Source organism: Amblyomma mixtum, chromosome 5 (genome assembly GCF_055824585.1).
Source record: "Amblyomma mixtum isolate Tamu chromosome 5, ASM5582458v1, whole genome shotgun sequence".
In the NCBI taxonomy this organism is placed as follows: Eukaryota; Metazoa; Arthropoda; class Arachnida; order Ixodida; family Ixodidae; genus Amblyomma; species Amblyomma mixtum.
In genome coordinates, this window is record NC_143016.1 from 73047822 (window position 1) to 73072325 (window position 24504).

Consider the following 24504-nt stretch of genomic DNA (forward strand, 5'->3'; position numbering starts at 1 on the left):
ACCCCACTGCGATAGCCATACTAAAAGCTTTATCATACTGATTTCCCGTTTAATGCCCTATGTAATTCGGGATGATAGAAAAATGAATAAATAAAATCCAGGACTGCTGATGCCGCGGAACAGGGTCATGCGGAATAGCGCTTTCTTCTGGAAGATATAAACACTACGTCCAAATAATAAGTTCGCTGTTTTATTAGTGTATGAGCAAGTATTCCAGTATTCGTGTAGTAGAAAAAACAGTCGCCGCTGTGGCACAATGGCTATAGTGCGCGAATGGTGACCCGAAAGACGCGGCAGCTATCCCGGCAGCGGCGAATGCATTTCGATGAAGACGAAATGCTAGAGGCTCGTGTACTGCGCGATGTCAGTGCCCGTTAAAGAACTCCAGGTGCGCGAATTTCCAGGGCTTTTCACGACGGCGAACCTGATAGTCTGAGCCACTTTGGTACGTTGAACACCATAAACCATAAGCCGGGAGTATAGAAATGGTCACCAATCTATATTCAGCAAAGAACCCGAGAAGTGCCTCAATTCGCATACAAATTTTTTGAGGCGAGGACTTGTGTTCGTCAGGGCGAATTCGGCCATGATTTGCAGAGATTATATAGGTAGTTCACTTTAAGGAGGAGAAACCGGGGCCGGAGGAAGTATAGGGGTGAAGCCTGAAGCGATGATGACGGGAAGGCGGCGCAGTTGTGCTGGAAATCGGTCTTATCCCAGCGCAGCGGCTCCAGCTGCTGATGCGGGTACACGGGAAGCGGGACTGATGACCGCGTTTCCTAAACTTCTCATTCTTTCTACTCGAACTGTTTCGTACAGGCTTCGTTGGTCTAAGCAGGAGTTTTTGCTGTGAACTATTCGACTAACATGTGAGCAGGATGCGCTAAGACAGATTCTATTTTAATTAAAAATGGAAAGAAACGGTTACGACCATCTAAGGACTTGATGTGCCTGATATTTCCACGTCTGTTAGGTATTAAAAGTAGGACTTGTATGCTTGCGCCACCCTTAACCTGCTACGCCATATAAACGTGTTTTTATACATGTTCCTCCTTTTAATTTACATTGCACAGACATCTGTTCTTTGGAGTCATAACATCAAAATCTCCTCGCAAATTTTTTGCAAAAAATACCTGACTCCATCAAATTCGGTAGCAAGTTGAAAGCCGCGAAATGTGCTCATGATTGTGACTTCGGCTGCATTATTGAGCCGAGCCTTACTGTCTTCTCTAGATTACAGCTGACGCCTGCGAAAACGCTGACACAATTCACATCCTCTGCCGCCTTATATACGTATATACACAACTGCACAAAGCAAATAAATGGCTCTTGAAGGAGCCCGCTACCGTTTTACTTTAAGCTCTTTTGGGCTCTCTGAAACATTGTTCAAATATATTGACTTAGCTTTTGTTTTTTTACTTCCCCAGATGTAGTAGTGCCATTCGGCAAAATCCCAGTGTGGGGGTGTGAGAGCAGATGAGTATAGCCTCCCCCGTCCAGAAGCGAATCCAACTCTCCCTCACTTCCAGTCCATCCGCCGGAAGACCTCCACCAACCAGAATCCAACGAGATGAGCCTAGTGCCCCTCCGCACATTCTCCTCCACTCTTAAACCACTTTGACACGCCAGAAGACCTCCAACCTACAGTAGCCTGCTCTCACCAGGAGTAATCTCAAAGTCAAAGTTTTTATTTAGACAACTGAATGGTACACGTAGACTAAAAGGCAAATGGATGACTGACAAAGAGTCCACGCCCTTCTTGCTCCCATTCGAGAGCACGAGACATTCAGCGCATGAAATAAACACAAAACGAAATGGAAATACAGAAAGGAATGGTTCACAGTGAACTGCAGTAATTTCATCTTGAGCATTTATGTACAGTTGGAGAAATACTATGAGAGACAACAGAATAAAAACGGAAAAAAAAATGAAAAGAGTGGTTATGCCTGGAGCGACAACAGACACATGGTGATGCAATTTTTGAAAGCTTTCAATGACTTGCTTTCTTGAATAGTGTTTACAGCAGGATGGTGATCGTTTAAAAAACTGGAAATTCTGTAGCTAAGTTTCTGGGCGCCATAGTTTGTACGTATTCTTTCCTTATTATAACTTATGTGCCGTATGTTGTAGCTGTGTGCTTTCGTAAGATACTTATGACAAAAGGCGGTAGGATCAGAATGCATTTGTAGGTAAGTGGCTAACGCTATCTTTTGTTTATAACATTCCACAGTGTAAGCAAATGGTGTTTTCTAAACAATGGGGCAGTGTGGCTAAGGTATGGTGCATTATCCATTAGTCGCAGAAATTTCTTTTGTATTAAGTATATGTTTTCTATGCTTGTTTTAGGTGCTGTGCCCCAAACAAGAACACAATAGTGGAAACGCGAATGTACCAGTGTGTAGTATAGTTGTTTCTTTAGCCACATGGGCAAAAGGTCCTTTAATTTATACATGATACCAATAGGCCTAGAAATACCTGTTCGAACTTTTTCAATGTGAGGTAACCAGTCGAGAGCTTCGTGAAATATGACGCCAAGAAGTTTATGAGATATTGCACGTTCGATACATTCATCGCGAAATTGAATTAGTATTTCTTGTTTAATGCACTTGCTACGTGCGCGGAATATAGTGCACTTAGTTTTTTTTAGTGTTTAACTGTAGTTCGTTAGTGCGGAGCCATGTGGATAAGTTATCCAGCCATATATTCACTATCCACTCTACGCACAAGAAGGTCTTTATCATCCAGGCGCCTGCACTAACCAGGGGCCCATGAGAGGAGCTCACCACCGATTAGCACACTCACCTCCACTCTCCAGCCTTGCTCTAGCCACCAGAAGCCCACGCAACGGCAGAACGAAAAAATTGTCGCCTAAACTAGGCTACGGCTCAGTGAAAATATCCGGCATTAGTCGTCATTGGTCACAAACCGTGTAAGCGGCGGCTGCTTGGAGCTCGCGCTTCCTACACTATAATTGCTGCACGGCCTTTCTAACACGGTCTTTGCTGCTTTACGCGCGACTTCAGCTTAATTTTCTTTTTTATTGCGTTAACAGCGTAGTCCCCTTTTGGCAAAGAAGCGGTAGCATGCGCCCGCGCGCACACGCGTGTGCATCGGATGTCCAGAATAATGCCTTCTGTTCTTTATTTAGGTCGAATATCTCTTCTCACAAGGAACTTCGTCCTTCGAGTGTCTCTTGGAGCAATCCGTTATTGGAAATCAGACCACAGTTTACTTCAACTTTCTTTCATAAGAGGCGTTAAAGAGTATGAAACGCTAATACGCCACTTTGAGAGACTGTAGGGGACCAGGCAGGACAAGCAGAAAACAGTAGTCACTTCTGAGAATTTGCTGTACGAACTAACCCCCGCGAAGTAAAGGAAGGGCTCGATTAAAGCCATGCCTTCACCAGGCCATTCTGCCGGAAATTCCGTAGGGCACATTTTAAAAGGACCCAGAACTTCTGCTATAAGTACCCAAAGATAGCCGTGCCGTTTAAACTTTTCGCAAAATTTGTGGCCAAACAGAACAGAAGCGGTGTGTTGCAAGTAGTTGTTATTAAAGTACAACAGTAACCACTGTACGTGAAATGGCAGCGAAATACAGAGTAGTAAACAATTTTAAGAACAGACATGAAAGCGTGCTCTATTTTGCAAGAGTGCATGATGATGCTAATGTAGAAAAGACATTATCAATATGTGGTTTCCAATTCAGGCTGTAATATGACACAACACCAAGATGTCTTACTGAGTAAACTTCTTCCAGTAGGCAGATGTTGAAATTAATTTTAATAAGTGCGTGTCAACACACTTAATTGTAGAGCGTAACATATTTCTTTTCTTTTAGAGCAATAAATTGTTACGCTATTTCTCTTCAGCCAATCTCAGAGGTTCTTGACAATGGCTCCTATATTTTCTCCGCTTATTCTCGAAAAAATTAGTGGTGTATCTTTCGTCATACAAAATAATTTTAGACACACAGTTAATTGGTGGTAGTTCATTACACTACAGGGAAAAATAAATTGGTCCTAAAACAGAGAAGTGAGGTATTCCGGTTTAAACTCTCAGGCGCAAAGATGAAAAGTTGATTAAACAATCGTACCATCGACAGTTCTCTAATTCTCAGGCTAAAAATTCTAAATTTTTCCTCCTGAAGCCATACTACTATAATTTCTGCAAAAAAAAAAATTAGTATGCGACTGTGTCAGATGTCACTCTAGGGTCCAAAAATAAAACTACTAGCATGGTACTAAAATGTAATGAAGAGTAGATGATCTGTAGTTCCATTACCACGGACGACCTTGACCTATCATATCTAAAACCCCTCTGTGAAAGCGCAATTTTACTATTTTCATTTAGATATTTTCAAGAAACTTCGAGATCATCTGAAGAGGTGAGCACACAAGGAGCTCTTCGCTGCCTTTTTTCCACGGTGTCGAACACCACAGTACTTTACTAAGTAAGCCTATTGCACCTGAATCCAACATCCCTCCCGCCTTTTTAGGATGTGCACCTCAGCTTACATGTCGCAGTTTGATTTCTTTTCTGTATGGTTGCAATTTCGATGCCAACCACACGGACGACGGTGCCGTCACCAAGGCCACATCCTTGTCCGTTGTTATCTTCTACCGAGTGCGCTAGCTTCGGGTGTCAAGGCCGAGCTCAAGCGTCAGCGCGTTTTGTGACGTCAGAACAAACGTGGTTTACCTCCCAACCTTTTCCTTTTTTCTCTCTCTTCATTTTTTTTTCAGAACAATTGCGTGGAGTTTAGACCTACCATTGCGCATAGAAATATGTTTAGGATATGCTGTTCAGAAGAGAAGGGAAGTGTGGGGTTAGTGAGGCATTCAATTTACACAAAACAATGACAACTGTGGAAGAAAGAAGCATGTGGTCAATAAAGTGCTCAACTCATTCATATGCTTTATTCATGAGACTTGAAAGGCGGTTGCAGGCGTCTTTTATAGCCATGCGCCGGTTCGAAGCAACAAACCTGTGAAGTTAACCAAACAACGCGTCAGACGAAGCCCTTGTTCGAACACATTATGTACAGTCAGGCCGGAATGAAACGCGAACACGCATATGTCATACATTTCTGCTTTGCAGCGAGATATTCCTTTACAACCTATTTTCGATTATGCATTTCAGTAGGTAATTTACCCAGACACATGAATTAGGCTAGTTGTACACTTCAGCTGCAAGTAGGCAGGTAAAATATTTTGTTTTCTTGACATGCTCTGTTCGCGTTTCATTCCGGCCTGACTGTACACCTTGTAATTCCGCGTAACATTGTCAGGAAAGGAGATCAGGATAGATTTGTGAATAAGAGTAAAAATTATCGTGGAGCATGTCGACCTCTATGTCACGAGAGCATCTTCTGCTTTTTAATTTAAATCAATTACAAAATATGTCAGGAGTTTTTGTGGTCCTGCTGTTGGCTTACATCATGGCCATACTTCTTGATGACGAGAGAGAGGTAGCTTTGACAAAAAAATTTGCCTTTGCAGCCTATTTAATATACATGATGAAATATTTCTCCCGTTCTTTTGACAAGCACTCAACACGCTCAAAATCATCACGGCATTCTTGGGCTGCTACTGTTTTTGCTGCTGGAACCCCACAGTTTCATGAATAGTGTGTCCAGAAGCTTTCCAGTTCAGAGGAATAAATGTGTCATAGCCTCTGTTTTGGGTTCAGAGTTAAGCGAATGAACACCGGGTTGACGTCCTAAACTTCACAATTCGTTCATATCTTAAGAGGTCAGAGGCTGGAAAGTGTTCTGATTATAGTTGATCGGCTTTGAAACCGCCACTGTTCAATGCTAGTGTATGCCGCAAGGGGTCGACTCAGCAGAGGACGCTTGAACTATACGCTTCCACTAGCGCAAAACCTCAGTAGCGCCGCTGTCAGTATCTCCTTTACCCAATCTTGTGGTAACTTTTGCTATTATTACTTTATTGCCGACTAGGGTCAAAGTGTTCAAGTACAGCCATATTTACGTCACAACCAATGCATTCATTTATGCCGAAGCCTACGACTGTGTTTCACCCGAGCACCGCCAGTAAACTAAGCGCCAGAGAATACGATGAGTAACCGGAACATGCTATGTCGAAACAGCAAGCGCCATTTAAGAATGAACTGCAGCGGTCCTATGGGGGAGACGGGGCTCTGCAGCACTAAGGGAGATGTGCTAAAAGCGATAAATAAAAATGACAGTGCCACACATTTGACGCGAAACCAACCGCCACCGGCGTTAGAAGAAACCGTAACAAGCCTCCGAATAATAAGAGCAAATATGACATACAACACTTGTTTCAGATTCCAAAGCGAACGAAACCTAATTACAGGCATGGAGACTGTCCCACACAAATGTGTAACGTAGTTATAACCCTTTATAATCAGACAAAACTATGTTTCGGGCGTCGTGGCGCAGTTAAAAAAAGAAGCAAACACAACAGGCTGCACAGGGTCAGCTACAGCGGCGTCCTGAGCAGCAGAAACATAGCCGGCGCTAACGACATTTTCGACAGTCGCTCCACAACTACTATCGAGGCACAAGTGAGCGCCAATGAAGGCAATGGCAATGCCAAGCGAGAGTGCCTCGTAATAATAGTCCTGTCCCCCTCTTTTAACGCATGTGCAAGCTTTCGCGCACCCCAGTATTGAACGCTGCGAAGAGAGATGCTCTCAGCGAAAGATGCAGCGACGCAAATTGATGCGAACTTTTCTTTCCTCCTCATTGCTTTGCCTCGCGAGCGGCTTGCTAATCAAGTCGTTCGTCAAAGCAAGCAAAACACAGGCACCGAGGGAAGAGCGCCTCCCTTGCGCCTGTGGTTCGGAACAGCTCCATCTTTCCACTACGCGTCGCCTCCTACATGTCGCAGTAATCTTTTTCGCTTTTTCTTTTTGTCCATCGTCTTCCAGGCGCCTGCATTGGGGTGGAACGAACGCGTCTCAAAACTCGAACTTAATTCTGCGCCGCCTCTGTCAGGGAAAGTGAAGCGTGTAATGCAATAAAGACCTTCCTCCGTCCCCTTCATTATGCATTCTATACAGTCTTCATCTCACCGTTTAATCAAATCATGCGTGAAAAAGAAACTTGCCCCCAGTATTAGCTTTCCTTGCTTTTAAGATTGGGCGCCTAATTTTTCAATGTATTCAATTTCATAATTAATAGGGTGACGCTACACACTTTCAATCTTTAATGTCCGGTCTGCTTCACGTTGCATGCAGTGCTTCTAGAATGCCTGGCTCCCTTTTAGAGCTCTTGGGTACCGCTGGGTGTCCGAAGGAAACTGCCTGAGAGCAATCTGAAAGCACTAATCAGTGTACACAGTGCACAAGCTTTAGGACCTGCTGAACTAAAATTGTTCTGACCGTCAGCTGCACTGCACAACGGTTTCTGTTTGTGATTAAAGGTGTGAGATTTCACTGTAAACTTAACTACGCTTATTAAAACAACCAGGACACCCAGGAAACGAAGTCAAGCATATTGGAATCATACCAAAAGCACTCGAAGTGGTTCATCTAGCGGTGTCATTAAAATAGCACTGCAAGGGGAAGATCACAAGCAAACTAACCTAAAATAAGGACAGGAGAGCATCATATTAAGCTACAATTATTAGCTTGTGTGCGTGTTATAGTAGTCTTTTACTTTGATTTAGGCTGCTTACAAGTCGCAAGTATGGAGATTCTGTTTTAGAGGGATTTTAACTTAGAGAGCCAAAGTCCACGCCCTGTTTTCACCTTCTGTCTTTAGCATGGAAATGAGACCCGCAAATACAGCAGCCAAGTTATGTTAAAATGTTATAATTTATTGAGCTGGATATTCGATATTGTTTTAATAACCCTGTTTCTTCACGCTGGCGTCATGCTCGGTCGCACTGTGGCAGTCGTCGGAAGGCATCTCGGCTTTAAAAACGGGAGTCCACGCCATAGTGCATTGAAAGCCAAGTAGTTTCAAGGAGCACGCTGACTTGTAACTTGACAACCTTCACCTCGATAGCATTGAGAAATGCCTTTGCCTGCAACGACGCAGTCAGCATCGCTGTCGTCAGCATACCAGACACGATGAGTTCTATCGTAATTTTCACACCACTACGAGTCGCGATGACAAGAAGGACGTTATTCATAGAAAGGTTTGGTTTGGTTTATGGGGTTTAACGTCCCAAAGCGACTAAGGCTATGAGAGACGCCGTAGTGGAGGGCTCCGGAAATTTAGACCACCTGGGGTTCTTTAACGTGCACTGACATCGCACAGCACACGGACCTCTAGAATTTCTCCTCCAAAGAAATTCCAGCCGCCGCGGCCGGGATCGAACCTGCGTCTTTCGGGTCAGCAGCCGAGCACCATAACCACTGAGCCACCGCGGCGGCTTATTCATAGAAAGGAGTAGACAGGGGGCAGAGAGAAACCAACGAGTGTCATTTGAGATCACTTCATTCTAATGCATGATACTCGAGTGCCCAAGTCAGCAGTGAAGCGGGCAGTAAAGGAAAATATGAGAGAGTCTATTCCGGCCCGGTATGCAACATGGGAGCTCTGCGCACAGCCATGAGTCTTCGCAAGTGACATCGTTCAAGTTTTGCGATACTGCTGAAAGGCTACTGTATTGTGCTCTTAATACATAATAGCCGAAAGGTGTAGTCTACGAAATTGTTACTCTGTTGTACACGCTGCTCTACAGGCACACTTTTAATGCTTTGGGCGAGTCTTTTAGAAAAGAGGCGAACGCCATGGATCAGTGCAACGTGGATTTGCTCGAAATTGTCTGCGTACATGTATAATTTAAGAAGTAAACCAAACTTTCTCTGTCACGGAAATACCCCGGAAGGGCTTGAGTAAAATACTCGTAGGCTTACGTAGTATTTACGCTTTGATTGTAGTAGAAATGGCACTGTTTCAAGTCATTTTCTGGCAATTGGCACCTGTGATGTTGTCTTATAACGTAATATAGGCTCACAATATGTATTAAGCAGGCATCTAAAAAAAATTGGCGCTTTTTTTTCAGCAACAATACTGTACCAAGTCAACATAGCGTCTCCACTACTCTTTTTCCATCAACTGTCTTTCAAAGAAACGTAGAGATTCAGTTGTCCGGCTTTTTCTCAGTTGAAGTTGTCAAGCTTTTATACTAGGGTGTTGCTATTTTCTCAATGTAAGAGCTATACCACTTCCTCAGCTCTGTCCGCCTGTGGAGGCCCTTTAAAGGACCGTGGTTCAAAACCCGAACTTCCTCTTCGGCAGCCCTCTTAAACCCTATATAAACCTGGAATTCAAACCGACAGAAGATCCTATTTAGCACCTCATGCCGCAGCCCAGAACTGTTATCTGTGGATGAATTTGTGATGAGAACAAGGCAGCCTTATTGCTTGTCGTAGTGTAACGTGTGCTCGAGCCGCACGTGGAATGGAGCCTCAGAGTCCCGAAGAATAGCGAAAGACGAGGTTAATGCTGCTGTACTGTGTGTAAGCGTCACTTTCAGGAGTCTGCGGGATAAAAATTTTGTTTTGCCCATCCAAAGACAGCATGTTCGCGACAAAAGCATAGTGCAAAAAGCGAAATAGCTGCAAGAGAACCAGGCCTTCCTTGAAGATAAAAAAAAAAAAAAACGGGAGTGACCTCGACGCCAGCACTTCGGGTGGCAACGCCGCGGCTCTATTTCATTGGCTCCGAACGTCGAACGCTATTACCAGGCGCCCAAGACGTCGAGCGAAGCCAATCAAGAGCAGATGCTATTAGCCATGCGTATCCCACGCGCGAGAGCGAGGGCGAGTTCTTATTGCTGAACACAGTCAGAGACTCTCAGGGGGAAACACCCTGACAGCACAAAAATAAAACCATGATTGAACGATACAAAGGTGACAAAAGGACCAGCAGGGAAAAGGATGTGCGACAAGCAGGAAGTGTAAGTGGATGTTAGATGTTAGGGGGAAGATGCTGTTTTTATTTTGCCACTCCGGCACAGTCGTCTCAAGGCTTTGTGCACCGTTTGATAAATGAGACTCTCTAGTGAAAATTAACGTTGATCGTCTCGTGGAATGGCTTTGACGGCTCCATTGTCGAGTTGGAGAAGTCAATATAAAGCACCCACAGAGAATGATTCTGCAGTTTACACTTCCTTATTCGAGAATCAGCTGGCTTTCCTCTCGCAGCTTCTGACTGATTATTATTTTTCTACGTTTTGTATGCCACGTTTTTTTTTAAGGCGCAACTCAGTTTTGGCACCTTCACTATGCAAGATTCTAGTGCATTATTAGGCTTCATGTCTTCGGAACATAATTTGTTTGCTAGTCAGTCCGCGTTATTTTTAAGGAGCACGAGCGTGGCAGGTGATTCCTTCTTGGTAGTTCAATTAACTTCCGCAGGAAGATGTGAAAACCAAGCGTATTTGGAACAAAAGGTTTGGAAACCATGCATAGTTACCAACCCACCCTTCAGGAGTGTTATTGAGACAAGAGTGGATTCGGATGGGTGCCGGACACACTGAATGCTTGGTGCAGGGCAGTAGTAATATTTTCACGCGAGTAATTTTGCTTACATTTAAACTGTCTCAGACCAGAGGAGTCTACATGTTTATCAGTTTCTCAGTCATTCGAATGGGCCTGACTGCATTGCTTCACAAGGTACGATTTTTCTTCTTGACCTCTATAAGTTTGTACAGGTTATTATGAACATTATAATTTCATTTCTTAGTTTCTAAAAATATGCCGCGGTAGTATAGCACTTACTTGATTACAAAAGCGCGTCGTGCTCTTTACATGCCGAAGCATTCTTGCTGCCCATTACCCTTTTTTATGCAGCTTCAACTCTACGCGCAACAACACTTACTGTTACATAATGTTGCACAGAACGCTTGATATTAATTAAGCGGGCCATCTGTACCCCTCTACTGAAATATAATAGTTCCATTAAGCTTCCGAGAAGTGGAATACATTTGATCTTATGAAAGAAACAGATGGAGGGGTTTGTGGACAGTTTGTGGGGGAAAGGAAGGGTTTCCTGGGCCATCAACGCTGAGGCTAATGGTTCTTCGCGGGCGCCGTTCCCCAACCACACCTTAATTACCGCGATAAGAGTTTCAACGACGTGTCGCTAGCCGCCTTCAAATGAGTGTCTCCTATATTGCGGGGTGGAACACTGTCTCTACGGCAACCTTGACCGACCTGCGTCTGAAGGTTGCTGGAGGTGGGCTGACTTAAGTGGCCTTAGTTCAGGGTGTCCAGCGCTAGGTGAAAAGTCATATCACGTTCGGACGGCTGTGCTTGATTGCATCGTGACAAGCGTGACAAGATTGCAGAACGCTGAAAATTTGCCCCTATGGTTGGTTTGGGCGAGTCACTGCGAGTTACAGATTGATTACTATCGTTGCATCGTAGCCGGCTAGAAATAATCTAGTAACTTACAACTCTTAGAGATTATTCCTTTTGAAAAGTCTCTAAGACGTTAGGGTGTACCCTCGCGTACACTCTAACTGAAGGCCATTAATAGATTCTGGTTTTCCCGCCAACTTTTGTTTCCTACAGCTAAATATGCAGTTGTTTCTGGAGGTAGGAGCAGCGATGCTTCATCAGATAGGAGAGCATAAATCAAGCATAACAAACTCTATGAGTTAATTCCACATTTGAAGCTCGCAACGACGACATCAAACACGGACGATCAGGCGTCCACATTCCACTTCAGACAGGAAAAGGTACAGAAGCATTTTAGTGTCAAGATGCCTGCCCATATTGAATCAGCGAAAAGCCTCTGTCACCGTACCCCACTCAAACGAATATTAAGATGTGCTCCTGTGGTAGTCATTTGGCGCTTTTTTGATGTCAGTGCCTTCCGATTCAATGACATGCATCTAGCCCCACCTGTTGCATATACTGCAATTTCTGTTGTGCTACAACCATTTGCCATAATGACGGCTGTGTGATTTCGCAGTTACAGTTTATTGTATTTTGGGACAAGACTTTCGCATACCTTAATTTCTTTGGTAGGGGATGCATCAGGCCACCAACATGCGCTTTGTATACGCGTTGTCAACTGCACATACTGCAGTGATTGTAATCACGACCACAAAGGACACAGAGGAGTGTTCATTTAGGGTGCACTGTAAAATCGCCGCGGCAGCGGCGATTTATACGGCGCAAAAGCATTGCTTAAAAAGAGATGATATGAGATAACACGGCGTTCAGTGAACGTAATCAAGGAACAAAACAAAATTACTTCTTACACTTTACTTTTCAACTTTTTTTAGGCTTTTAGTTTTGCTTTTTGTTTAGTTTTCATTTTAATACATCATAAGTTCATACAGGTGACTCAAAAACCGCCACCTATAGCTGACCATTTAGTGCGGACGAAAGGGCTCAAATTTGTCCTGATCTATATTGCAGCGCCTCTGACTTCAAGAATTGGTTTACAAAGATACCCGGGGGACCAGCTAAGCATACTTATCTATCCTATGCAGTCCCTCCGGTACCATTGCTCGTCGGTGGAGATTGAGGGTAATGCGCTAACAATGAGTGTTCAAAAGCGGCAGAGAGTTACCCTCTGAGAATCGGAACAAGCAAATTTGAAAATGTTCAATCTCCATATCTCTCACCTTATCTTCTTCGACTACCATAAATAGAGAGCCTGCAAAACGCTCAGCGAACGACACCATGATGGGAAGACCAAAGGGTAATCCTTACTCACCGTGTGCACTGAGCCCATGGTCAATGGCACGCAAAAATACAGGCACGCACAGCGGGAAAATGTTTCTTGTGATAAAGAAAAAAAAAACTTAGAAAACGCTTATACGCACGAGGGCACGCACGTGTCGCCGTCTGGCGAGGAACGAGGGCATGAGAGGCATTCGACCACGGGAAACTGGAGATTAGGAAGAGGTCAGGCTTTTGTAAACTGGCGTCTGTCGCACACGGAGGCTATATCGCAGTGGACGCCCAGAGGCGTGATAGATGGGCTCGCAAAAAGCTTTCATGTCGCTGCGATCTTACGCGGGCGAGCCACGAGGACCCCCCTGTGCACCGCGAGATAGCGCGGGGTGTGCTGGGCACCCTGCTCGAACTGTGCCGCCGACATTATAGTAAAAATGCGGCGGTTCACCACCAGGGGGCGCGCCGCGGTCGCTTGCTCTAAAAGCTTGCTCTGAAAAGAGCGGAGCCACCCTTGGGAGGCCGAAAATGAAAGCTGTGAAACGAGGGCTCAGCTGAGTCACCTGCCTCCAGCCGTGTGGTATACGCGCAGACAATGATGCGAACGCTTCGAGAATGATCGTGGATGATAACAGGAGCTCATGCCGGGCTCCCGGTATGAAATGGTTGGGGAGTGAACATTAGAAAGTTATCTTGTATTGCAGCTTTTTTTCAACCGATAGCCAAAAACATACACTCGCGACGTCTAAAATCACTTTCTCTGCAGCGATACGAGAGCTAAATTTGTCAAGCATGAGTTCTGTAGAATGTCTGTGTTGCTAATTACAGCGTATGAGCGGCGAGACCGCTATGGGCCACTGATGTGAGGTTTATTACCCGGATAGGGAGCCCTTTCCTTCGTGCTCCGTATTGGGTGTCATTTGTGCAAAGAAAAAAACTGTTTATAGCATTCTACAACTAAATGCAAGTATCCATGTACGCTTTCTGATTTTCAATTTATAACGTTAGCGTGATGAAAGAAGAAATGAAGCAACACAGCAACGATATGCCGCAATTTTCAATTCGTTCGTAGGGCTCAAATTCCCTATCATTGAATGCCTTCGTCAGTTAGGGGCAAAGTGACCGTGATTGCCACTACCATAATTCGCAATAGATGTGACTGCCGCAGCTTATTAATAATTAATGTCCACAAGGATGAAGGTACACAACAAGAAAACAGGAAGCCTGCGGTGCTTCTTGATGCGTATTGCGCGTCCTGTGGTAACCTTTCTCAGCGTATTTTTTTCGCCATCTGATTTTTCTGTAAACAACGTACCGTACTATGAGCGAACGGCACACCCTTTCATCCAAAAACCGCAATGCAAGAACAAAGTTGAACAACCTGCTGGGAATTGTTCAGTGCACAGTGCATTAAAAAAAAAATCTAGGCGTCATAAGGGTTTGAATACTCATTGTCGAGGGCAGCTTTCTCGCAAACCCAGAAGACCCAGATGTCGATGTGTGGCCACTTTTTGTCCGCTAAAGTACTTGCACCGCAACCAGCTATTCGGCGCCTGTCCTGGTGCTATTATCGTGATTGCGTGTAAGTATCCAGGAGTGGGACATGGCTCTTCATTCGGATGACTACAGTTAAAAAATGCAAGCTGAGTTAGCACAAAATCGGATCGAAAGCATGTATTTAATTCCATAACAAGATGATGCGGTACGTGGAGTTTTATCACCACGTTCGAAGTCTGAAAAATGCCTGTCCGTAAGAATTGTGTGGTTGGGCTCAAGACATTGCCCATGAGGCGTACAATGATCTACCTGTACGTAAGGCATATTTAAGATGCTCAACTTGAAAACACACCATCTCCGGGTTAATCGCGGTGCTCTCGCTACCTATTAAGCGTCTGGGCACTGAACTCTGATCATAGAATCCAGACCCCACAGTATTTAACGCCCATTCGGTTACTGCTAATTACGCTTCCAGTATTCGTGTATCGAAAAGGGCTCATAACCGTTTTGGAGATAGCAGTTTGATCTAGGTAAAATATGGTTTATAGGTAAGCAAACCATAGCAGGTGTATACACATACGAACTTAGATTATTTTCACAGTCTGCCATCTCGAGCGAAAAGGAAGTCCGTACTGTACAGGCTTTATTTGACCCAAGGATAAAGTGAAATCGGCGTCACAGGAGCGAGATAACTGTCAACTTTTGAATGTCCTATTGGTATGCGACCTGGTTAGGACTAATAAAAGACAGAAGAAGCATAAAACCGCATCAGCCGGAGAAAGAAACCTAGAAAAGAAGCGAGTTTGTCTTGAGCAACCTGGAAAAGAGCCCGAAGTTTAAACCAAGACGCACTTAGCCTAGCGAAATATACCTGGCACGTTCAATAGAGCTTTCTTTTGCTGTCTCTATCTGAAGCAAGGTCACGAGTTCTGTGCGTGAACCTTCGTTTAGACAAGGGACCCTGCAACTCCGCCATTTTCCGAGTCATTAAGAAAGGAGATTGAGCTGCATCAAAAGCAGCCTCCGACTTTGAAAAGATAGCGGATTTCATAACTTTTAACTAACTTCTACTTCTCTTTCTACTTACTGCTCGCACTCGCCCTGGGTTGCAGTGAACCACGCTACAGGCGTACGGTCGCCAAATCCAGGCAGTTAGAACGGCTGGGTGAAAAATCAACGGCGTGCCTTTTCGACGTTGAATAAAGCGTTAGTGAGGAAGCTTCTTTTAACAATTAAATGTATGAGCAAGCAGTGTACAAAGGTTGAATGAGAGATTTGGCTGAAAGCATTAATCTTAGATTCTCGTATAAAGGCGTAAGCCCATCCCATTGATATCACTAGGCTCTACTACGTAAATCCGTAGCCCATGGAATTCCTTGGCTGCCCTTACCAGCTCCCTTAAGGTGGGCTCTCTTCTTGCGTGAAGGTGGGTGCGTGAATATCTACACTAATCCTGTTTTGTTCTGTGCTTTTTTTATTTTGTTTAGTACTGCATAGGAATAAAAAAACTGTAATTAAGAACGCAGAAGAAATCTGGATGATTACCACGCTCGGTAGCCTACAAATATGGCTCCTTTTCCTGAAAGATATCAGTGCACGTTAAGATGCTCGGGTGCTCAATATTATTTCGGAGACTTCCACTGCGGCGTCGCGCATCGCAGGAACTTATTTACCGACCTACATTTTCAAGGTGTGTCGAACCTTTGTACCTTTTTTGTAACGAAGAAAAGGAAGCTGAAGCAAAATGTTTAAACTCCTGACGAGGCTCTAGCTTCCTAGCATAGTTTGGAGTGCAGTGCAGCAAAAAGAAACTAAACATGTACACGCAACAAAATGCTCACTTAATTCAACAAAAAATAACCGCAGCAAGTCGATAAAAAGCATTAAAGAAAGCCATTTTTTTCCGCACAAAAAAACGGGACAGTTGATGATGATGATGATGTCCTGATTCTTATTGGCACATATCCCCGGCGGGTAATTGGCAAGGGTGCATAGCGGACACAGTTATTATGAGTAGTTTTCTTCTTTGTCGTACTGTGGACGGAGTGTCACGCAACACATGCCAGGAAATTTTAATGAGTATATCCGCAAGAACATAATTCTCAGCAACTCCAGTGACTACAATGATCACCAGGCACTCTGTCAGTGGAGGTCCGGCTATGGGGATCTCAAAAATACTCAGTTATTTGTCTATGCCTTTTTTATTCTCCGATCAACAAATTAGGGAGGAGTCGGAATAGGTGTATGGATCACGCCTTGTGTGAAATGGGGCAACCGAAGGCTTCGTGAAACTATTTGGTATTACATCCTTGCTCTGAGCGAAGCTACGCCATGGTTAGATCCAATATAAAAGCCTTTTGCGAAACAGTGTAGTGTGAAAAATCGTTTGCGAACGCATATTTTTGGATTTAAGCATAAACAACAAAGAAGACGAAAGTCAGTAAGCCTTAGGTCCGGTTACCTACCCTCTATATAGAGAAGAGTATCAAAAAACTACGAAATGAAGAGATAATTCTTTGAAGGTCAAGCACGACATGTATCCAGGTTGTTTATCAAGCCTGCCTGCTGAGCAATGAACAAATCCTCTAAGTTCCGCTAGGCAGCTGACAGATGACGGCTGCTTTCAGTGTCGCGTAAAAAATAGTGTGTCCAATCTGGTCAGTGCCATGCGAAGAGGCGGTTGTTAGATGTCAAAACAAAATTAATGGCTGCGGAAGCAATCGGTCCAATCTTTTCATGTGCTGCGGCCGCACAGATTTAGGCCGCAGGCTTTTCCAATTAAATTTTTTATGAATTCGCGATGGTTACGGCAAAGTAAAGAAGACGCAGTTATTTTTCATCAATCATACGAGTGGAGAGAATCAGGTAGTTAATATAACATCTAGAAATTTCTTACGATGAAGCTGCACTAGAGAAAACTTTTGATGGCTGCAATTACTCCTTTTTATTGCGCACGCATAGTCCATGTACGCAATAAAATACTTTTTTTTAAGACTTAAAGGCAAGAGCAGTTAAGTCCCTCTTCAGTTGCGTCTTGAAATGGTCGTGTTGTGGACCGTTCTAATGAAATCAGACATGCATTCGCAGCTGCCATGGCTGCAGATATCGTGGGCTGTCTGCGCATACAATTCTATGGAGAAAGTGTTTGAAGTAGTTTTCCAGTCCAAAGTGGTGAAAGCATTTCTAGACAGCTCTTTGGATATGATGGAGGTGTAAAAAGAGACCACAGATCAATGCATTACAGGTCACTGCTTCTATAATTTTTTTCAGACCGCATCTTTACATGCGCGCAAACATCGATTTTAAAAGCCGTCACATTTCCTATCGCACAACTGGATCACTTGAGGTGCTTCTGTTGGGGTGTTCGGTTTCTCTTCTACTGAAAAGAAAACGTCTTTCTTTCATGTGTTTCAACTTTGAATTTCTCAGAGCTTCGCAGTGTCAAACTCCCTACCAGTCAATGCTTCTTTCTAACCGCAACAATAGATGGCAGTGCGGCGTTGAAAGCTCGTCCTTTGTTTTCTCTTCTCTTCGTCCCCGTGTACGACGCTGTTGCCCCTAAATATGGATAACCAACTCGAACCAACTTGCCAGTTTAGTTAAAGTGCTAAAAGGCCCATTGGGGCTGGCGCGAAGAGATCATATCGATTGCGTCCTGTGGAGCGAGACTGTTTCAAATACCAACACCCGATAGCGCGATCAGAATATCCCCACGAGCTAAACGAAACCAAGGCACACCACTCTAAACAAACATCAAATAAACTCTTGAGTTCAAAGAGGTACTCGCTGAAGAAAAGCAAATAAGCGACGCCCTCAGAGTGCATACGCGAATACTTCCGCCTAGAAAACAAGTGCTTCTGCAATATCCGTGCGAACGTGTTCTCCGAAGGCTGCCGAACATTGCTACGCTGCGCACAATGAGGCCTCGACTGAGTATCCGCGATGCTCCATGTGACAATGTGAATGTGGGAGAAATAAAAGGAAATCAATGACCCAGTTGTGTCGTCTCTCAATCCTGCGTCTTTTTCTTGCCGCCAAATCACTGCTATCCCCGGAAACACCGGTCGCCGCAGAAAATGTCGGTAAAAGCAACCACCATTCACATTTCTGTCGATATTGCGGTCCATCACCGAGATACTGTGTTGCTGCCACGAGCAGCCTAAATTGATCTTAGCTACAGTGGAAACCGTGCTGCGATTCTGCACTCTTGTTTAGATTAATGCTTTCGCTTATTTATAAAAGTCGGAAGTATGCTTAAATAATAAATTATTTTGAAAAAGACGGTGAAAGAAATACAGCACTAGCACTCACTCCCAACTGTAAATTTATTTGTGAATCAGGTCATGCGGATCAAGGTCATCAGGTTAATTTCATTGTTTTTATTGTCCTCCCTTTTTTATCTGCCCCCGCATTTTCTTCAGTTTTAAAGTGAACCATGTTGTCCGGTAAGCAAAAATATATAGCGTTTATGCACGTCATTAGTTTCTTTACACTACCCATTTCCCGCTCCAAAGCCTTTCTCAACCGTCGTAATCAAGTGTTGTATCCTTTGTGAAACAGATGAGCTGAACACGACAACAGCGAATGCTCAGCTGCCAAAGTACCTTTTTATTTTCTTTCTGTTTGTTTCACTTAGTTAGGAGTCGGGATCGCAAGTTCATAGGTACGCCGTCAGAAAAGCTGAACTTCTTCACCGCGACAACTTAAATTGGGAACCATACATACGAACAGTCTTGCCAGCACCTTTGTATCCCCTTCGGTTCATTTTACTCTACCAGACGGACTGCCTCTTATCTAGAACGCTACTTATCAAGAGAAATGAAAAATAAGAAGGAAGTTTTCAAAGGCCAGTTGAGACAAAATCCCACCTGCAAGCTCGGCAGTGCCTTTTATCAAAGGATGATAAAAGAATACGAGAAAAAAAAAAGTTGCAACACATGCTCAGAAGCCGCAAACATACAAGCACAGATAATTGCCGCACACTGTCCTTTTCTCCGACGGTTCCCATCGTTCCTATCTTTACCACGTAACTGAAAAACATACACAAAGAAAGCAAAAGAAACAAATGTATCATCGGTTGCTGGCGCAAGGTCATGCAGTCTAGTGAGCTAACGTCACCGTGCTCGCACCCCACTCCAATATTAACTGCCTATCACACACACGAACTTTTCTTTAACCATCAGCCTATTTCCGTGGTTAGCGAAGCAACCTCTAAAGTGACGACGCTGAGCCCTTTCGCAACAAGCAGCCGCTAACAAGGCTAGATTACGGTTGGGTTAGAGCAAGAGGCTCGGATACCACCGCGGATCCATCTGCTGATAACGGTGTTGCCAGCAGTTGCCCAAGAGTCCCTGTCTTACATACGCTCCTTACATGCGCTTGCCCTCTCCGGTACGTGTGCCGTGAACCGCGCATGCAGGTTGAAGCCATTGCCAGAAGAGAAAAGGCTATCCGATCTCTCTTCCGCGTAGTCGCGCCCCTCGGCATGGCGTCAGTGTCGCATTATACCCCATGGCGCCATCACTTCGATGCTATACAGGCTTCCCTGTTGTCTCATTAATGCTTGCGCGAGATTATTCAACGAGGTTGACCAGATAGGGCCGTCTTCCTCTCCAGAGCACACGCCGGACTTATCGCGTTCTCGCCGCTCTTTCTTTCCACCAGCGTCTCCTTTCTTCTTAATTATGTGTTACCCGGAACGCTTTTAATACAACCTGGTTGTCTTTCTTATGCAATCATTTGCGTGCTGAAAGATATTTGCTTTTGGGTGGCAGTGGGATGACGCAAAGTAGAACAGTGATCTAAACACTTGCCCTAAGTAACCACGTCAAAGTAGCCAAATCATTATCATATGTCAGAGAGTGCGCGAGAAAAAAAATTGTGGCCAATGAAGCATGTCTGCTTTTCGCAGATAGCCAATAGAAATGAGGAGAAGAATGTCTTTGTAATGAGCTCTCAATAAACATGCATGAGAGAACACTTTCATTGTTACAATAATTCCGGTTAGTTGCTTCCACTGACTGATCCATAGACTAAGGTGCAGGTAAAATCTTAAATAACTGATGAAGAAAGGCACACTGCACTGCAATTCTTACGGATTTTTTTTACACTGTTATCTTTCAGTTGCCCTGTAGGTTCATTTTAAAGAGGGAGCGCTAGGGGTTCCTTTCAGTGGAAAACCCGACGTAGACCGTCAGCGTTGTGTCAAGAAGCTCCGGATTCGTCGTAAAGATGGCTACGTCACACGCGAAGTGGCGGAATCGAAGAGTGATTAAAACGTGATACGAGGGGGTACCCAAAAGAAACCGGACTTATTTTTGTTTGAACTTATTTGTTCACATTTTAAGCACTGACCTTCAATCTCCTTCGAAGTATTCCCCACTTGCAATGATACGGTTGTCGAATCTTTCATTCCATTTTTCAAAACATTGTTTAAATTCATCTTTTGTGATGCTTGACAGTGCCTCCGTCGTTTTTTTCTTCACCTCAGCAACATCAGCGAAACGCTTTCCATTCACCTAGTTTTTCATTCTAGGAAACAAAGAAAGTAGCACGGGGCAAGGTCGGGAGAGTATGAGGGTTGAGGAATAGGGATCATGCCATTTTTGGTACAAAATTGTCGTAGAGACAGGGCTGTGTGAGCAGGGGCATTGCCATGATGGAAAAACCAGTCACCCGACCGCCACAAATCTGGCCGCTTCCACCGCACACTGTTGCCCAATCTTTTCAAAACATCCAAGTAGAAAGCCTGGTTGTCTGACCCTGCGGAACAAATTCTCAATGGACGACTCCTCTGACGTCGAAAAAACAAATCAGCATTGTTTTGAGGTTTCGTTTCACCTGACGAGCTTTCTTTAGGCGAGGCGAATTTGATGTTATCCATTGGCATGATTGTTGCTTTCATTCAGGGTTCGATTCAGGAACACTTGAGTTGTCCCCCTAGCATCGTCCTTGTACGTCTTTCTTAATATTTCAAGAGTTTCCATTCAACTTTTTCCGAGCAAAAATCAGAATTTCACCGGCGCACGCTGTTCACGAAAATCAGCCATTGCAAAAACGACATTCACACAAAACAGTTGTCACTCTAAAGTTCTGCCTATACTAGTCTGACCTCCTTCAACGACGGCACTCGGCTTACTGACTCTGGAATGTTCGTTCTATGCGCTCCTAGTGGAAAAACGCGGTACCACAGAAGCTTTGCCGACCAAAAAATTTAGTCCGGTTTCTTTTGGGTACCCCCTCGTAAAGCATGATAGCAATAATTTAAACTTCCTGTGAATCTTTAACACGTCCTAACATAGAGAAAAACACACGGGCGTTTTTTCTATTTCGACTCTATATAAATACGGTCACCGCGTTCTCGGGGCAGCAGCTGAACACGAAAGCCACTGAGTCACCACGGCGAGTTCGGAGGCTTTGCTCACCGATCGCAAATAGTAATATGCGGGGTATGCAAAAAAAAAAATAAAGGTGCGTAGTGGATTTTACAGCAGCGTTTGGCTACATGCCTCAGTGGTTGAGTAAAGATCACGTTCGCCTCAGGCTCGTCCTGAGCTTCGACGAAGTTGGCGGCAGAAGTGGTTCGTGGTATTGTGTGACGCCGAGAGGCGCGGCATGACCTCAAGTAGGCCCATTTCAGGAATGCGGCAACCACAATCTACAAACCATCCTAAGCAAGGCACTGCCAGATACTGAAAGAATTTCGTGCTTACTTTACTCTCGACGACGCGGGCCACTGAAATTTTCTTGCCGGCAATCGCTCCGCAACAGTGGCGCTTATACGATAGATGCAGACGACAGCTTGTGGAGGAGCCCTGCATCCGATAAGATCCGTCACCACGCACTCAGGCGCCGTCAGCGTCCACTTGAAGTCCAGCTTAGTAGGACTCGTGAATTTTAACTGGCGTTGCAAGAAAGGCGTGTGTTCAGAAAATTTACTTCTTCGCTGTTTGCACTAAAGATTAAGCCACTGCTCTCAGTCCGCACGAAAACCTTCAGCGCCGTCTGCAGCGTTCAGCGTACAGCGACGATGAAGCAGCTGCTGCGCAGTCAGTGACTATAGATGGAAGAACGCGCCATGCTAGAGAGAACAAAGGTGCGAGGTGTTAAGGTTGCCGCACCAGCAGAGCAGCTCGTTCCGTGGCGGGTTGAAGCCTCGCAGCTCCAAACATTGCCACTTCCAGCCAGGATGCTGCAGGCTTCGTAACAGTGGACACGCATAAACTAGAGGGAGACAAAAAGGTGGCGTGCCTTTCCCAAGAAAATCGTCTTGAATAGGAAATCAGCCTAGCCCCTGCTCTGGAGCGTGGCCATGGAAAAACGTCCTGAACTCTGAATAAAATTTCACTTTATCTTCGGCAGTTCGTCCGACGCCTTGCATAGCTTCGGTGCGCACCCTGCTCTGGTTTTTTCCTGTTTCTTCCATTATCGACGCCATCGTGTGAAGATCGTTCCCATTCTCTTCGCTTTTCCACTTCAGTTTTTATTGTTCCTTGTTTGCATCAGCAATGAAAAGCAGACCTTCGGATGTTTGCATCGCCTAAGAATCCGCGCCGGCTGCAGCGGAAACATTTGCAGACTAGTCTTCAAACGTTCTCTCTTTCTTTTTCATTTCTGCGTCTTTTTCGTGAATTTTTTTTTACCGTCAAATAACTGCTCACCTTTTTTTACTGGCTGCGAACGTGAGGAAAACCGCTGAGAGAGAAAAGGAATCATTTGTTAGGAGGATTTATCGATGATTTGTAGTACTTTCTTCGTGTGTTTCACTATATAGCTGAGCATGCCAAGTGCCTCAAAGACGAAAAGGTTTCGCGTACGTTCTGTTTCTGTATTTTCTCCCCTTAAGGCCAAATAAATGGCTTCCTTGTCTCCTTTCCCGAAAAACACTCTGGAGATAAATGCGAAAATATTTTCTACTTTTCTGCGAGGAAATTCACCCATCGTCAAACAAGTAATATGATCGCTTTGTTCTGTGTACAAGCGGTTTTTTTTTCAAAGTAGAATTTTTAGTTATTGCCAGGCGTTATACTGCTCCTGAAGAACGCTTTGGATGCCTTAATTTGAGGGAAAGAATTTTTAGTAGTATAACTTTTGTTCTCAACCCGATCGTACTATATAATCTTTCAACGCACTGGTCAGCGTTAGCTCAAGGAAATATCTTACGATTTCTTTGCGTACTATTCCTTCATTGTTTTTGTTTCCGTGCTGCAATACTCAGTCAATACCTGGGTATTGCAATACCCAGCGTGTTGCGATACCAGTGTAATCATACTGGTTTCATTGATGCACCAATATATCGCCAATGCTCCGTTCACGGCCGGGATTCTCCTGTTCAGTTTGTCTTCGTTCAGACGATCTCCTCCCAATCATTATGCATTTTGCTGCGTTCGACTCGCTGGAGGTATCATGGTATTTCAACCACGATGCTTTAGGTCCTTTTCGAAACTATCCCAATAAACGCGCACTTGTCTAGCATGCATGTACTTTGGCATGGCAAATCAACAAGCTTGTCGATTCAACAGTTTGCATTTGAAGTATGCGTGTCTATGATCGCTATCAAAACATCGGCTTTCAAAGAAATCGGGGTCTGCCATTTTCTGTTATCTTGTCTGCTGATAAAAAGTAATCCTGTATTTGAAGCATATGGATTCCAGGTGCTCATACTCAATAGACAAGCCTTTCGCGCACATTTCACCGTTCATTACAATCAATATTATTATCATACCTGTCCTTATCAATACCTGTGTGGTGATAATTGTAGACTATGCAGACAGCGAGAAACAAACAGCAAATGTTGGAAGAACAAAAAAAACTATAAATTACAACCAAGCGGAGAATTACACTAAAATATATTTCATTCTATTAAAAAAACGTGGAGAATCTTCATATAAGCCGCATGCTTCGTCCTAGCAATCCACGGTGGCTGAAACTAATTCCTTTGTTTTACTCGCGATGCTTCCTAGCACGCATGCTCATTTCTAAACTGCAAAAGAATGATGGCCGTCAAGATCGTTTCTCAACCTCGACGCAGTGTGAAAATCCTGAACAGATTTTTGTTTACAGATTACTGCAGAGTCGGCAGTGCACACTCCAATCATGTGGTGAATAATGCTAGAACAGGACATTGTCTCTATGGAATAAGCTTCTATTGGAAAATATTCTGTCTTTCCCAAGGCATGCGTAGTTTATTTCCGCTCTGCTCGGATTTATTAAAATCCTTTTTTTTAGTGCCGTTCAAGCTTGTCGACAAACATTTCTTTAGTGTCACCATCGGCGTTTATGCTCAAGAAGGGTGCTGCTTGTATTTTTGCCTTGTCCTGCACTCAAGGCATGGAGGCAGTAATTTTAGGTTAGGTGGAGTACCACTGCT